Source organism: Pantherophis guttatus, chromosome 3 (assembly GCF_059756535.1).
Source record: "Pantherophis guttatus breed Tessera chromosome 3, ASM5975653v1, whole genome shotgun sequence".
Classification (NCBI taxonomy): Eukaryota; Metazoa; Chordata; class Lepidosauria; order Squamata; family Colubridae; genus Pantherophis; species Pantherophis guttatus.
In genome coordinates, this window is record NC_142065.1 from 183,130,863 (window position 1) to 183,146,829 (window position 15,967).

The following is a 15,967-nucleotide window of genomic DNA, read 5'->3' on the forward strand; positions in this document are numbered from 1 at the left end:
TCTCACTGAAATCTCTGGGTAAAGTGAATAAATACCTTGGTGTGCAAATTAACAAAACTAAAAGGGGATTCAAACTTACACAGAAAGATAAAATCATCGAACTCCTAAACAAATGTAACTTAAATAATGCTAAAACCTGTGACACCCCTATGCAAACTGATTTTCTTAGAAACACTGATGAATCTTCCCCTGAGTTTAAAGACAACACATTTTACAGATCAGTTATAGGTTCACTCCTTTATATATCTAATTGGACTAGGCCAGATATTGCATTACCTCTCAATCTATTGTCAAGATATGTTAGTAAACCAACCTTGTATCATTGGGAAGCTGTCAAAAGAATTCTAAGATATCTGAAGGGTACATTAGATTTTTGTTTAATGTTGGAACCCAATAATGACAGAGAACCAAAAATTACTTGTTATGCTGATGCAGATTGGGCTGGTGATACATCATGCAGAAAGAGTACTTCTGGTTATGTTTTTCTATTGAATGATTGTCCAGTTTACTGGTATACTGGTAAACAAGAACTAGTAGCCACTTCTACTACAGAAGCGGAATATGTTTGTTTGTCCAAAGCTGCAAATAACCTTGTATGGTTCAATGATCTGATCACTGATGTTTGGAAGAAACCCACCTTACCATTTATTATGCATGAAGACAATAAAGCGGCCATTGAAATATCCAGATCCGATGCAATTGGACAAAGGTCCAGGCATATTGATATAAAGTTTAAGCATGTGAGACAACTGTCTCAAGACGGATTCATTAAAGCAATACATTGCGATACTTCTGAACAATTAGCTGACATATTAACAAAACCCTTACCTTCTAAACAACACAAATATTTAACTTCTAAATTATATGTATTATATTGTCCTGAATCAGAATGTAATTGGTGTTGTGTAACGAACCGGCATTTAGAGGGGGATTTGTCAGATGTAAATGCCTTATTCTCCAATGTGTAAATAATGTATATATGGAACATCAGAGGTTAACTTATTCTTTGGACTTTAATGTATTCATAACTTACCACTCCCATTCCTAGCTCCACCCCTTGTATATATAAGGAGCCACCCTCACCATTCTCGTTGCTTCTACCTTGAATATTCAGTGAATATAGAATGCCTATCATAATTAAAAAGAAATATATTTAAAGCTTTAACTTCTATTATCTTTATTGAGTCTGATCCTGAAAATATTGCAACAGAATAAATGAAGGCTGAATTGCAAAATGAATAGATGAAAAAAAAGTGGATTGTGTGGGAAATGATTCATTGTCATTGGATGGGGTTGATGAGATTCTGAAGGATTGGAGAAGTTTAAAAGACAATATATGAATTGATATGATCTGTGGAAACAAGGATAGTTTGCATAAACAGAATGGGAAGAAGCATTTACATTATTTATTTTTATTTACTGCTCTTAATTTTCTCATGTCACTACATCGTTTTCGGCTTTTTAAATAATTCTGCTTAAGTTGAAATATAGGGTTAGTTCAGTTAAATCAAGTTTGTGTGATTAGATGGACTCCTGAGAGAAGAAGCTAATTATAAAAGGTTAAAAAATAAGATCAGGAAATGATGTTCTTAATCTCTAGATAAGTCTGTCTACTTATTCTTTCACATCAAAAAGTTGCCCATAAAATTATGATGCATAATATACAAGAACATCAGATTCCATTTATTTCCCTGCTTAAAGTACAATAAATATTTAATAATTACACATCCACGGTACTTAGAAATAAGGCTGGGCAGAAAAATCCCGCATACATGGCTGATGTTCATTCTCTTCCGTGTCTAATTTGATAGCTCAGGAGAGTTGTTGCCATAGCCACTTCCACATCCCTCTGCAATTGCACTGCCTTTTAATTTAAAGGGCAAGTTGCAAAGAAACCAGATATTTCATTCAGATTTAGACCTGAAATATTCCTGTTGGTTTCAGCACAATGCTGTAGTATGATTCAGGGTCTCTTAGCAGCTTGTGAGGCATAAGACAGTTTGATTCAATGTTTGTAGGAAATTTATCTAATAGGAATAGTAGGCAAAATCCTACATTGTGTGATCAGACTTCTGTTCCTCTCTCCTCCACTCCCCTGCCTTCTAGTCCCAGATCTACTGTAGAGAATCCCTGACCTCCAGAGATTGGTTGATTGATTGATTGATTGATTGATTGATTTGCAACCTGCCATGTTTTATGTGCCCCAATTCTTGATGACATGAATTGAGTGAAGCTCCTGTGTCTGTTCCAAACTGCTGCTCTTCTGGATATGTTTTAGGTTTGCTGCAGAGGGCCTCAGCTGAAAATGGACCCTGCTAGAAACAGCTCTGCCTTTACCTCTTTCTACAAGGGAACCAGAGGTTTCTCAACCACACAAACCGAATTTGTGTGGTTTTATATTGATGAATAATAAAATGTCCTTGATACTCTCTGAGCTTAGTTGTTGGCTTGCAGACATTTCATGACCTGACTACAATAGGCAACATCAAAAGTGCTAGTGAGTGCGAGCTTTGCTTCCTGTTGCTATCAGTAGTGTGTCCTGCCAGTGTTGATAGGGGTGTGGTTTTCTCCTGGGTAGTTCCTTGATTAGGGTATTGTTTTCTGCTTCATGGCCTGGTATTAACCACAGGGATTAACAATAGCAAACAGTCAGTGAGCATAATCATAATAAAATGTATAATTAGAATAATAAAGGATACACACCATAACTTGATCCTCTAAATAAAAAAGGAAAAGGGAGAGGACAGTGAAAAGGAATGTTTTTCTTTGCATTGCTGTGCTGGAGCTGGCTCATTTTCAAACACAAACTTTTCAAACATTTCTTTGGCTTAGTTGCCACACCTAATTGGTTCCGGCTCTGTTCAATTTTCTAGGAACTCTCCTGCTGAAAGACAGAATCCAGAGCCCCTTTATATAATTTTTTTTCTAGGTTCTATTGGATTGGAAAGAATATTATCAGCTCTAATCCAATGTATTTCTTGGCCAGAAAAACTGATATTCAGTGAGATAAGGAGAATAAAACTCTTTACTCAGCAGCAATTATTAAATGTTATTCAGAGCTGTGCTCTTTCCCTGCTGCTCTTATATTCTCCTAGACCTGAAATAAAGCTGTAGTTGTACTCATCTTAAAATGTTCAACCCATGTTTCACGAAGTGTTCATGTTTTGGATGTGCTTAAAGGTGCACTTTACAACACTGCTAAGAACATGCTTTCAGTCATCTTGAACAATGATTTGGAAGTGGAATATTCCAAGTCAATCTCTTTAGGCTGCAACCTAGATATGTTGTAATGAAGCATATGCATGCATGCAGTATGATGGATTGAGCCTTTTCTAATTCCCACAAGGAGTCTAGATCTATGGAAGTGGGGATTTTGTGTGTGCGTATATATCTTTGGGGCATGATGGCTCAGCTCTTAAAGATGCTGAGCTTGTCAGCTGGAGAGCTAACAGCCCAAGTGAGCTATGCAAAGGGGTGAGGTCCCATTACTTGCCTCAGCTCCTGCCCACCTAGCAATTCGAAAACATGCAAATGCAAATAGATTAAAAGGTGCCACTTCGGTGGGAAGGCAACAGTGTTACATACACCTTTGACATATAGTCATGCTGGCCACATGACCACGGCAAATGTCTTTTAGACAATGCTGGCTCCTTCACCAAGAAATGGAGATGAGCACTGTGTCCTAGAGTCGGTTATGATTGACAGGTAAATATTTACACACAGAGACATCTCTCTCTCCCCTCCTGTCCTCCCCCCCCCCCCGTGTGTGTGTGTGTATGTGAAAACTCAATATATATATTTGGTAAGATCAAAATAGAACAAATGGGAAACATCTATCTAAATTAAACAAATCTGCACAAGAGTTGTTGGGAATTAGGCAGCATATACATTTAATATATTTTTATTATTAAATAAATAACAACCTAGTATTTTTCAAGGTTAAAAAAATATCCATTGGGTTATTTTTCTTTATTTACTTGACGATCATTACATCAATTGGAACCAATACCATATAATCCCAGCTCAGAGGCCAACATACATGGAGACTACATTCTACAATACATTAAACCTGATATGGTTTGCTTAGTTTTGGCTTATCCTGTTGTGTAAAGAAGCTAAACATGGCCTATTTAAGCAGTCATGGTAAAGATACAGCAGTGCAATGTATAAACATAATTGCTGTGTTTATACATCATCTTAAGATAGTCCTTTCAACACAGTTGCTTGACAAAGTTAAAGTGTTCCGATTTATGCATCTCTAATTCTAAAGCAATTTGTGGTGGTGGTTATTTTTTTTAAAAAAGCCGAGCCACAGTGGTTAGGTTTACATATTACTCTAAATCAAAACTGAACAGAAACAATTACATCCTCTGCCTTTCTTGCCACTGAAGCTTGAAAAAGAAATGTCAAATAATATGTTTCCAATCATTGGCCAGGGGAATACTTGTGTCTTTTTGAAACTCCACACTGTGAGATAGTCTGAACCAGTGTGTGGGTACCCCATTTATACAATAATCATGCTCGGTAAAGGAATTCTTCTTTAGTCTTGATAGAAGAGACTGCACATATTTGAAATCCTTGCTAGCAATAATGGGGTATTCTGGCATTTTCATTCTTCTGTAATGCAAAATAATTAAGTGGGAGCTCTCAATTTTCATATCCTGTGCAAATAGTGTTATGTTAGATATGAAGATTTAAAATATGTATGAATAATTATCAAAGCAGCTCCAAAATGTTTATTTCAAGCAAGAAATCTGATTTATTTGTAAAAGTTGCCTTGTCAGTGAGATGGGCAGCATATACATTTCATAAATAAGTAAAAATTTTAAAATAAAGCATATGGTTGGTAGATTTGAACCATCAGTTTTGCAGAATGAGTTTGATCTGTGCACTATAGCAGTTTTTATTGTACAGTATTACCATTTCTTAAGAGTTTTCTCTAGTGCCATCTTCTGGATTCCTATGGCAGCAATCTATCTTGTAGAAATGACTGAACTATCCTCACAAGAGATATATCAGAATCTTTATCTGGATAATTGAACTTGAAAAACATATATAATCAGAATGAGTTAAAAGTTAACTTTTGGAAGAACAGAATGATGGGTCTGTATCATCCTAGAAATGAACCAGTCAATGTACTTACTTATAGTATATTCTTCCTATCAATACTTTCTGCAACATTGACCTGATATCTTCACCCAACCTTAGAATCCTAATTATACCACTGCAAATTTGTTTGGAATAAATAGAATTAAATTAGCTTCATTTTATTTTAAATGTACATTTACTGAAATAATCCATATCCTTAAAAGATTATGCTGTAATTATGAAGTCATTTATACTTTCTATTTCAATCATAAAACAAGTTTGTTTTTAGCATTCTAAACTATCATCATTTTTCCATTCAATCTCTGACCTGCTTAACTTCTTAATTAAAAAATTCCCTGAAATGCTATTAAACAATACATTAAAAGATACTTGCTGCACAGGTTTAATGTTGTGGGTATTTGGTGCCACTTGCTGGATAATTGTGCATTTTACTACTGTACACTAGTATTTGGAAGTAAAAATGAAAACTTAATTTCTTTAGGCTATTAAGAAATACTCACTTTAATAGCTGTGTACATAGAATTCCTTGTTAATAAATTACAATTTTTTGAGGTACAGTAACTTATTATTTCTGTCTCCATGCTGCTTTTCATTGCTGATTGAAATCACTGATTGTGAAAAATCTATATCTTTTTGGTTTAAAATAACCTGATCTTTCATGAATGCCTTTATAAACCCAACTCTTAAGCTAATCAGCTGTTAGTTGCAAAGGTATAGCCTCCCTGAAGTCTTACCTATAATGCAAAAGTAGTTTACCACTGCCTTCTTCCAGTACATCTTTTGATTTCCAGTTTAGCCTCCATTGCTAGATTTCCAAGGAAATCTTGCATCCAAGAATTAAGGCCTAACTTTGCTTAGCTTCTGTCTCCTTAAAAGGTTGTTACCACCTATTGAACACTTGGAAATCGTAGAAATAAGTAGCACTTTGAGATAAGGCAACAAAGATTGTCATAAGCCTATGTGTTGGCATGTTGCCTGTTGTACCAATGTAGCTTCCATACTTGAATTGTTATTAGATTAGGCCAGTAGATGAAATGCAGCAGTTTGGCTTTCTAGTTAGGAAAAAAAGAGATCTTCAGTAGGTGCTCTGGTTCTCCAGAAGTCTGGTTTATAACTATATAAAAACTTCAATGCCTTACTTGACATTAGGTATCTAAATGTAAGACCATCAATATATAATGTTACAGAGCATATTTGTTAAATTAACATGCTTTGATTTCTGACATTTTCTGTAAATTAGATGCTCTGTTTTGGACCTCAGCTCCTAGAGAACATAGGAGAGCACAATGAAAATATTTAGGGTTAAGGTATCTATCTATCTATCATCTATCTATCTATCTATCTATCTATCTATCTATCTATCTATCTTACTTATGTTTGTCAAACAGGTACAAGATAGCAGGTATAGTTATAAACATAAACAAAGGTAAGTACAGATAAATGGGGACAGTAAGACACACTGGTGCGCTTATGCATGGACCTCTTAGGAATGGGGTGAGGTCCACGGTAGACAGTTTGAAGTTGAAGCTGTGAGGGTTTGAGGCTATAACAACAGAGTTGGGTAGAGCATTCCAGGCATTGACCACTCTGTTGCTGAAATCATATTTCCTGCAGTCGAGTTTGGACCGGTTTACCTTGAGTTTGTATCAATTGTTTGCCCGTGTATTATTGTGGTTGAAGCTGAAGAAGTCGTTGACAGGTAAGACATTGTAGCAGACAATTTTGTGTACTATGCTTAGATCAGAATGCAGGCAGCGCAGTTCCAGATTGTCTAAGCCCAGAATTTCAAGTCTGATGGCATAAGGGATTCTATTGTGAGTAGAGGAGTGGAGTACTCTTCTTGTGAAATACCTCTGGACCCGCTCAATCATGATAATGTCCGATATACAGTGTGGATTCCAGGCTTCAAGGATGAGCAGTATTCAAGAATTGATCTGGCAAAGGTTTTGTATGCCCTAGTTAGTAATACAATGTGTCTGTCTCTCTGTCTCTGTGTCTGTGTCTGTCTGTCTGTCTGTCTGTCTGTCTCTCTCTCTCTCTCCCCCTCCCTCTCTTTCTCTCTCTTTCTCTCTCTCAGCAACTAGCCCAAAGTCACCCAGCCAGCTTTCATGCCTAAGGCAGAATTAGAACTCACAGTCTCCTAGTTTCTAGACAGCCTTTTGGAATTCCTCAAAAGACATATTATACTTTTTCATCTGAAATTATAACTACAATAGTTTAATTTTTGATAAATATAGTATTATGGCTAAATATTATGGTGTTAAATTCAGTTTGCTTCAGTTGTTGCTTTTAAATATTGTAATTCTCTGAACTCACAAAAGTTGTATTTAGATATTTCAATAACATTATGGCCCTTTCACTATTAGACCTTTTCTTTATTTAGCTAATGCAGAAAGCCACTATTTCTGAGATCACTGCCTGGATTAGAATTATGATCATTTCCTTATTTAAACAACTATCCCATCCTTGTGATTGCATCATTTTTCAGAACTATACTTTGAAGCAGAGCTTGTTTCTACACATTATTTATTTCTAGCCTTTGGAATAACCCTACCAATTGGGTTGGCTATGGAGTCATGCTGAACCACAAGAGTTGTAATGGTTTTCTCAAAATCTGCAACTGGAAATTTAGGAATGGATGTAAACCAACATGGTGATTAATTTGAATTACAGTTTACTCAATCCAATTTTCTGGTCTCACACAATAAACTGCATCTTAATATAACTGCAGATAAAGTTTTATCCATACGTTAGCATTTGTAGTTCACTGTATTGCAAACATAACCAAGGAATCTAATAGAATAATGAGAATTTCCCATTGGCAATGGGATTGGTTCATTTTTATCTCAGCCTAGCTCTAAGGAGTGTAGACAACATTCACTGTCTATTTATTTGGTTTCACGTAAACTCAATTACTGTGGCTTGTAAACCATAATTTATGATAGAATAAAGCTTGACCAAACAAGGCACTATGTAGTGTAATGTGAAAATCTAGTTTTGCTATAATTTATTTTTTACACAGTACTCAAAACAACCCCCTAAGCCTTAAAGTCATTCAGCAAACATCATTAAAGTCATATTTGACCCTGTCTCTATTTTACTATGCATACCATATTGACCCTTGGTCATTTTAAATTTGCCTTATGTTTCACAAGCTGCTGTGTCAGAGTTCAAGTTGGTCTCTTTGTTTGGCTTCAGACATCTTAATTTATTATGCTCATGTAGCTTTTCATAAGAAGCAACTGTCTTTTTTTTTTTTTTTTTTAAACCCTCTTCTTAGTAAGCTGAGGGAGAGAGAAAAATTGGGAAACCGGAGAGTCAAAATAGCTGCAGCCAAGAGGCATTCAGGAAGCATATAACCTGCCTAATTGTATTTCCGGGTACTGATAACATTTCAATAAATAGCGTTATCAACAGAGAAGGGGGGAAGGAGGAATGCCAAGCAAGCAACATGAAGACATGCCTTTTTTTTTTCTTTGTTATGTCTGGTCTTTTAAAAATACTTTGTTCTCTTTATTTTTTAAAGGTACCCTTCCTATTATTTCATGCCCTGGTATCATAATTGTAGAACATCATATATCATTCTGTATTAAATTGACACTGGGAAATGAGCCTTTGAAGATCAAGGCAGATGATTAATCTAAAATATGATCCTTCAACTTGATTCTATCACCAATTTTATCCTTAGGTTTCAATTAACCACTTGCTTGTGGAGAGGGGGGGGGGTTCCCATGTAATTTCACATAACTAAAAAACTAGTATGATATTTTGCCTCATTAAAAGGAAACTATTACCAAATTTCCTTCCTTCTATATGGGGGAATCAAAGGGAGGCAAAAAATGAAGGCAGCATCACACTTTCACAACACAATCACAAACCTTTTGAATGTATATTGATAACATAAGCACTGTTATGTATAGAGGTTTTGGCGGGAAGTTTGAATAAAGTAGCCATCAGCTGATTGGCTGACCGCCACAGCTGCAAGGTATATAAGGGGAGCTGTTTCCCCAGGTCAGCCGCTGGATTCTCACTCTAATAAAAAGAGCTGTTGTTACACACTGCCTGGCTTGCTGCGTCCTCTTTCACCCCCACTTAACAAGCACATATGAAACGTGCAGAGCTTATAGATCCTGTAAAATGTCTTTATGTGTTGCATGCACATACAAGAGGGATTGGACATAATTGCAGATTTTGATACACACCCTGAAGATACCAATAGAAGTTTAAACAAAAATTTTGAGGAATCCAATAATCTGGATCCTATTGTTTTTGAAAAATTAATATACTGATTCTTTATTCCACATTATATTATAGTTAATAATCAACTCTCTTTAGTTTTGTATGGAATATTATTTCAAATATAACATCTTTTAAATTTCCAACCACTTCTATAACAACTGGAACATACTGCTTTATCAGTACATCTTTTAATTGTCCAGGCTATAAAGGAAATTATTTTTGTAAGATATAGTCAAAATGTAACTGCAAAATCCTTGAAATAATAGCAATTTCTATTGTTTCAAAGTACTAATCCCTTATTTTGGCCAGGATGTCTAATAAAACATACACATCTCTGTATTTAAAGCTAGGATTGTGATCTCATCAGGATTTACCCTGCATGGGCAAATAGATTTTATGGGTGTATATCTGTAAACAAATAGAACTGGTTAAACATTTGGGAAACTGCTATCACATGGCTGGGACATCATCCAAGTCAAAATTCAAAGTTGCATTTCCTAAAACTTGTGATTTGAGGAACTTGGGACATGAAACTTCCAGGGCTGAAGCCTTTGCTCAGTTGCTTAATCAAAATACATTTCCTTAAACCCTTCCCCCTTACACAATCAAATCAACTTAAAGAGATGCTTATCTCATAGAGAGGCTTTCTCCTGCTGCATTAACTACCATATCAAGAAGTTTAGCAAAAGAAACACCTCAGGCTGAGGAATGTGATAAAACTGGGAAACTTAAACATTGGTGGAATTTGGGATTATTTGAAATTGCTACTTTTAAATCTGCTCTTTTGCAAATAATTCTGTTTTTAATGTCTTGGGACACATAAACTCTTTGGACTGCCACTATAACACCCTCAATTCTGAGCTAAATATAAAGCTGAGCCACATAAGCATCTACATGCAGCATCAATATTCAAATATCCAGAAGAGTGGTAGGAGGAGGCAAACTAGAAAGGAGAATAAGCAAACCTGCATGAAACCTCTCTCCTTGATGAAATCATAGGTAACATAGTTGAGCAGCAGAGATCACCTGACCCAATCAGCTAATACTGCCTTGCTCCTTGCTGGGGTGGTTGTTTACATAAGAGGAGAATAACCATGTGTGGAGAAGGCTCATTTCAAAGCCAGACGCATAGAAAGAAATGAGAATTAATTCCCCCTCCTTTCTACCATTGCTTCCCTTATAGAAACTAGTGCAAACTAAGTTTGCTCATGCTGTTCTAATATCTAGCTTAGATTTGAACTATGCACACACTGATTAAAGAGTTGTAGAGTTTTGAGTACAGACCCAAAGAATGGTTAAATAATGCAATTATTCCCTGTGCTTAAGAGCATGTCTGTGACCATTCTATACTATTAACGATTGTGAAAGACAATGGTCAAACGTATCTGTTTTGTAGTGTATTAACAGATGGAATTAATGGGATAGAATAGGCAGTTGTTTGGAAGTTCTATGATTATCCCAGAGCCATACATACAACTCTACCAGAAAGAACAGAGTACAAATCTTGACTTTAATAAAGAAAAGGACAATACGTTTAATCTTTTCTTTTTCTTTGCTACTGCTATATTTATTTGTATTCCTTTTTGTTGTTACTATCCAGCTTTTTTTTTTTTTTGTACTTGCCTCTTGGAACAAAATAGCTTTGGAGATTTCCATATGATACCTGAGAAAGCCATTTCAGAGGAATGACAAATCATGGTTGAAATTACCAACATAACCAGATTTCTGGAAGAGTCTTGGTTTTCTATACTTCCTCTCATCTGCCATACACTAGAGTAGAGGTGAGTAACTTAGACCTAGTGATTCCATACAGTCTCCTGCCTCATTTCTGTTGCTCTTGGAGCCCTTAGGACCACGCCACCTATTGGAAAGAGCAACATTTTATATGACTAAAATAATATATTTATTAAGCCCCGCTAGGTTTAACATAATCATTTTGTCCCAAACTTCCCTTCTGAACTCCAAAATACATACACGCCCAAAATGGACTGAAGGATTTCATCCTGCTTTCTCCTGAGAAGTCCTGCTCCCTCCAGCCTGCCAAGCCCACTTGTGGTCCTCAGCAGCCAGAAGAATCTTCCTGTTCAAGGACAAAAATCATGCAGCTCATAGCTGCAAAATGATCCTTCTGTCCTGCCTTAAAGAAAGAGGCGGTGAACTTTCCAGAAAAGCAGAGTTCCCTGCTGTGTTTGTGGATGTTCAAGTCTTACCAACAGAGCAGGATTTGAAGTCAGAGACTGTTGAACTGAGTAGCTTTATATAAATCACAATTCTCTTTACTTCAGAAATAATGGGGAAAAATTGTTTAAAAACAATAGTCTCCTCCTCCTCCTGGATTGAAAATCATACTTTCTTCCAAGAAATGTTTAGGTGTAAAATACAGTTCCATTCAGATTTGGTTTTATGCAGCTGTTGCCTCTCAACTCTTTATCAGTAAATAACTCTCATATTTCATCCACAGGATACTGTCTCTGTGGATTCTAATATATATCCACTTCAAATTTAAAATACATTTGGTCTGTTCAGAAATAAACACTTAGAAATGCAAAAGAGTAATTTCTTGTTTAACAAAAGAACCCGAGCCTTTGATTTCTATCAGTGTTAGAAGGTCAGGTGAAACATTGCCAGAAAGTTAACAATTGCATGGCAGAGAGCAGCATAGCCTTTAGGGTTGAATGTATTAGCAAAACCTGTTCTACTACTTAGGATTTCAACTTGCTCTGAGGTCATAAAATTTCTAGGGCTCCTTTTAGTCCTGGACTTTTAACTCTTTAAAAGCCCTCAGAGCAAAGTATGCACACAGCTCTTTTGTATTATATTTTACTATGTCTTATCATAGTTATTCATACAACTCATACCTAAACAGCATTTTGTAACTTATGTTCAGTAGGAGCCACTGCATAAAAGTGGAGTGATATGTTCCATATAGGGTCTCTCTCAATCATTCCATGCAATGATTTATATTAAGCCATGTGCTAAGGGCTAGATTGTGCTAAGGGCTAAAATATGCTGTGCGTGCTTTTAATGACTGAAACACATAATGACACATTACACTTCTGAATGGCCCATCATATAACCAAAAAGTATTTAATCTACAGATGGAAATTTAATGGCTGCATCTCAAAATCAAACATGCACTGAGCAGCCTATCTTCACATGTATAAATATGAGAAAAGAACAATCGGGTTGTAGGCAAGTGTGGTTGGAATATTCTTCCTTACTAGCATAGGCATATCCATCATACGGCCTACAAGAAAATGTGCCAATGCAGTAAAACTATGTTGCATTCTATCAATATTACTGTATTCTGTCTTCCTTGCACTCCTTTCTGGATCCTTTCATCACAGTATTCTGTGCCTAAAACATGTTCAGGCTGCTTGAGGTTTTGTAGTTTTTCAGATCTTTCTCATTCATTCAGTGGTCCATAGGTTCATTCACTCATGCATTTATTATTCTATTGAGAACATAGGGTAGCAACTACTATTATTATGGTTGATCGGTCACTCAGTCAGTCAAATGTTTAGACTGGATTTGGCATTTTTATCCGTTATCAAGTCCTTCCCAAAGACCAGGAATAGGCAGGTGATGTTTGATGGTGTTAAAGGTATCATCAAAGGATGTAAGCTGTTCCAAGTAAAGCTGCCATTTACAATTGACCAGTGATGATTTTGTCAATGCTAATGGTGTTCAAGGGATGCTCCAGTTGTTTTGGGATTGCTTCCAAGGTGCCTATTACTATTGCTACTATTTTTGCTTTCTTTTGTCACAATTGTTCTGCTTCTATTTACAGATCTTTGTATTTGTGATTTTCTCCAGTTCTTTTTCTGTCAGATGCCTTCAGAACAGTTCCTTGGGAGTCAGCCTGAGATATAGGACCGGTGGGAAACTGTTCAACATGCGAAGACTCCAGGCTGTCACCAAGATAAAGAAGACTGTGCTATGAGACCTCCTTTTTACTGACGACTATGCCCTGAATGCTGGATCAGAGCAGGAAATGCAAGACAGCGTGGACAAATTCACAGCAGCATTCGACAACTTCAGCCTCCTCATCAACACAAAGAAGACCGAAGTGATGCGCCAGCCAGCTCTGAATGCCCAACACCAAGAGTACATTGTTGAATATGGCAATGAGGAGGGAAATATTGAGCAAAGGTTTTCCTCTGGTCCGCCTGACAGGCAGGAGAACTGGAGGTTTAAATTGATTGGCTCAAATACTTTAGGAGGGAAATTTGAGGGATCTCAGTGGCTGAGCTGTCAGGCAGCTCCCTTTAAAAGAGGGAGCTGCCGGACAGCTCAGCACTTCTTCGTTCCTGTGCCATCCTTCAATAAAAGAGCTGTTTGCCTGATATGTGAGTCCTGCCTCTTCATTCGATCCACATTTAACATACATCATCCCAGTGAAAGGACAAAAGCTGCAAGCAGTGGACCAATTTACATACCTTGGCAGCATCCTCTCCCATGCAGTGACAATTGACATTGAGGTCAACTGCAGAATCACCAAGGCAAACTCTGCATTTGGCAGACTACTGACTTAACATGTGGGACCACATGGAATAAGCTTTGCTACAAAGCTCAAAGTCTACCAAGCAGTAGTGCTAACTACCCTGATGTATGCCAGTGAGACTTGCACTGTATACAGGAGGCACGCTAGGCAATTGAACCACTTCCACATGATCTGCCTCCACAGATTTGTGAGGATCTGGTGGCAGGACAAGGTGCCAGACACAGAAGTCCTCTCCAGAGCAAGCCTGCCATCAGTTCACACCCTGCTGATTAAAGCCCAGACAGGGCAGGCCATGTTGCAAGGATGCCAGACCACCACATCCCCAAACAGCTCTTCTATGGTGAGCTGTCTCAAGGAAAGCGATCACACGGGGGACAAAGGAAGCGATACAAAGACAAAGGGAAAGGCTGAAAGCCTCTCTCAAGTCCCTGGATATCGACACCACCTCCTGGGAAACCCTGGCACAAGATCGATCTACATGACGCATATTGATCCACCAAGGCTGCCGGACATTTGAAGACAGAAGGACAACCATAGCACAAGAGAAGTGTGCATTCCACAAAGCCAGAGTTGCAAATGCTGCAATAGTGCACAGTGTGTACGCAGGTGGCTGGTAAGTCCTATATGGGCACGGAGTGTTCTGCCTGACATGTGGCAGAACATTCCGTGCCCATATAGGACTTACCTGCGTACACACTGTAGACCGCCCACAACCCGTTAGATGTCAAGGTCCTCTTAGAAAACGATGGACGATCATCATCCTCAAGCTGTTCCAAGTAAAGCTGCCGTTTACAATTGACCAGTGATGATTTTGTCAATGCTAATGGTGTTCAAGGATGTTCCAGTTGTTTTCAGATTGCTTCCAAGGTGCCTGTTACTATTGGTACTATCTTTGCTTTCTTTTGTCACAATTGTTGTTTCTATTTGCAAATCAGACAGGATATGGAACTAAAATAGCATTGGTAGCACTCATAGATGATCTTTGGCAGGAATGGGATGAAGGTAATGAATACATCCTTTCTGTTCTTGATTTCTCAGCAGCTTTCATTACCATTGACCATGGTATCCTTTTGGACCGACTGAGGGGGACATGAATTTACCCTTGAAAAGTATCTGGAAGCTTCAGCTGGTGCAGAATGTGGCCATGCAAGCAATTCTGGGAACCCAAAAAAGGGCGCATGAAACCACCTGTGCTCTGCAAATTGTGTTGGGTACTGGTTTGTTCTGGATCCAATTCAAGGTGTTGGTTGTTACCTATAAAGCCCTACGTGGCATGGGGTCAAGCTACGGAACTGTCTTCGACCCATTACATCAACTCATCCTACTCAATCAAGCAAGGAAGTTATATTGCAGACTCCATCAGTTAAAAGAATTGACTGGCCGGGTCTAGGAATAGAGCTTTCTCTGCCATCACCCTGACCCTGTAGAATATTCTCTCCCCCCACTATTCCCAAGAAGTAAGGCATGTTTGCACTCTCCTGGCCTTCTGAAAAAGAATTAAAACATCGCTGTATAATGTCACATGAGGCTGGTTGGTACCCGTCATCTTTTTAACTAATTTTTAACAGGGATATCTCATCTTTGCCTACTTTTAAATTCTAAATTTTATTTTTTTTAAAAAAAAATTAAAATGAGAATTTTTAATTTTTATGTTTTAACATTTTATTGTACACTGAGGGTGATAAGTGATTCAAAAATGTGATAAATAAATGTCAATAGAATTTATGTGGGATAAAAGCTAACAGAGAATCTTTATATTTTGGTTGTCTGATGTCCTTCTCACAGATTTATACCCATCACAAAGAGAGAGCTAAAAGTTTTCATCTATCCTCCCTGTTTGTCATAATTCAGTGTGACAAGAGTATCTTTGTATTTTCCTCTGTCCTTTTCTTTTGCCTATTGACACAACATTTCTTAATCTAAGCTTGTTTTCCAGATCACCAGTTTGCTTTTTGAGTCATTTTTATTCTCCACAGTAAGAAGTAAAAATTCTAGTTTAAAATAAAGTTTAAGACTGAAGTCCATACATCTGGAAGATGATGAATTTGAGAAAAATGTATATTGATTATAATGTTAACTTGTGACTTGGAAGTTTCAGATTCCAATTTGCATTCA

At 37.3% G+C, this 15,967-nt stretch overlaps 2 long non-coding RNA genes across 2 annotated transcripts; one reads left to right on the forward strand and one right to left on the reverse strand.

Moving 5' to 3' along the window:
• Positions 1-10,837: 10,837 nt before the first annotated feature.
• On the reverse strand, positions 10,838-11,608 carry LOC117672917 (uncharacterized). Its single transcript, XR_004593419.2, has 2 exons — positions 11,323-11,608; positions 10,838-11,209 (listed from the first exon to the last, which is right to left on the reverse strand). It is a non-coding gene; the product is annotated as an uncharacterized LOC117672917 (long non-coding RNA).
• LOC117672915 (uncharacterized) lies at positions 10,844-15,591 on the forward strand. Its single transcript, XR_004593418.3, has 2 exons — positions 10,844-11,129; positions 13,165-15,591. It is a non-coding gene; the product is annotated as an uncharacterized LOC117672915 (long non-coding RNA).
• Positions 15,592-15,967: the final 376 nt, after the last annotated feature.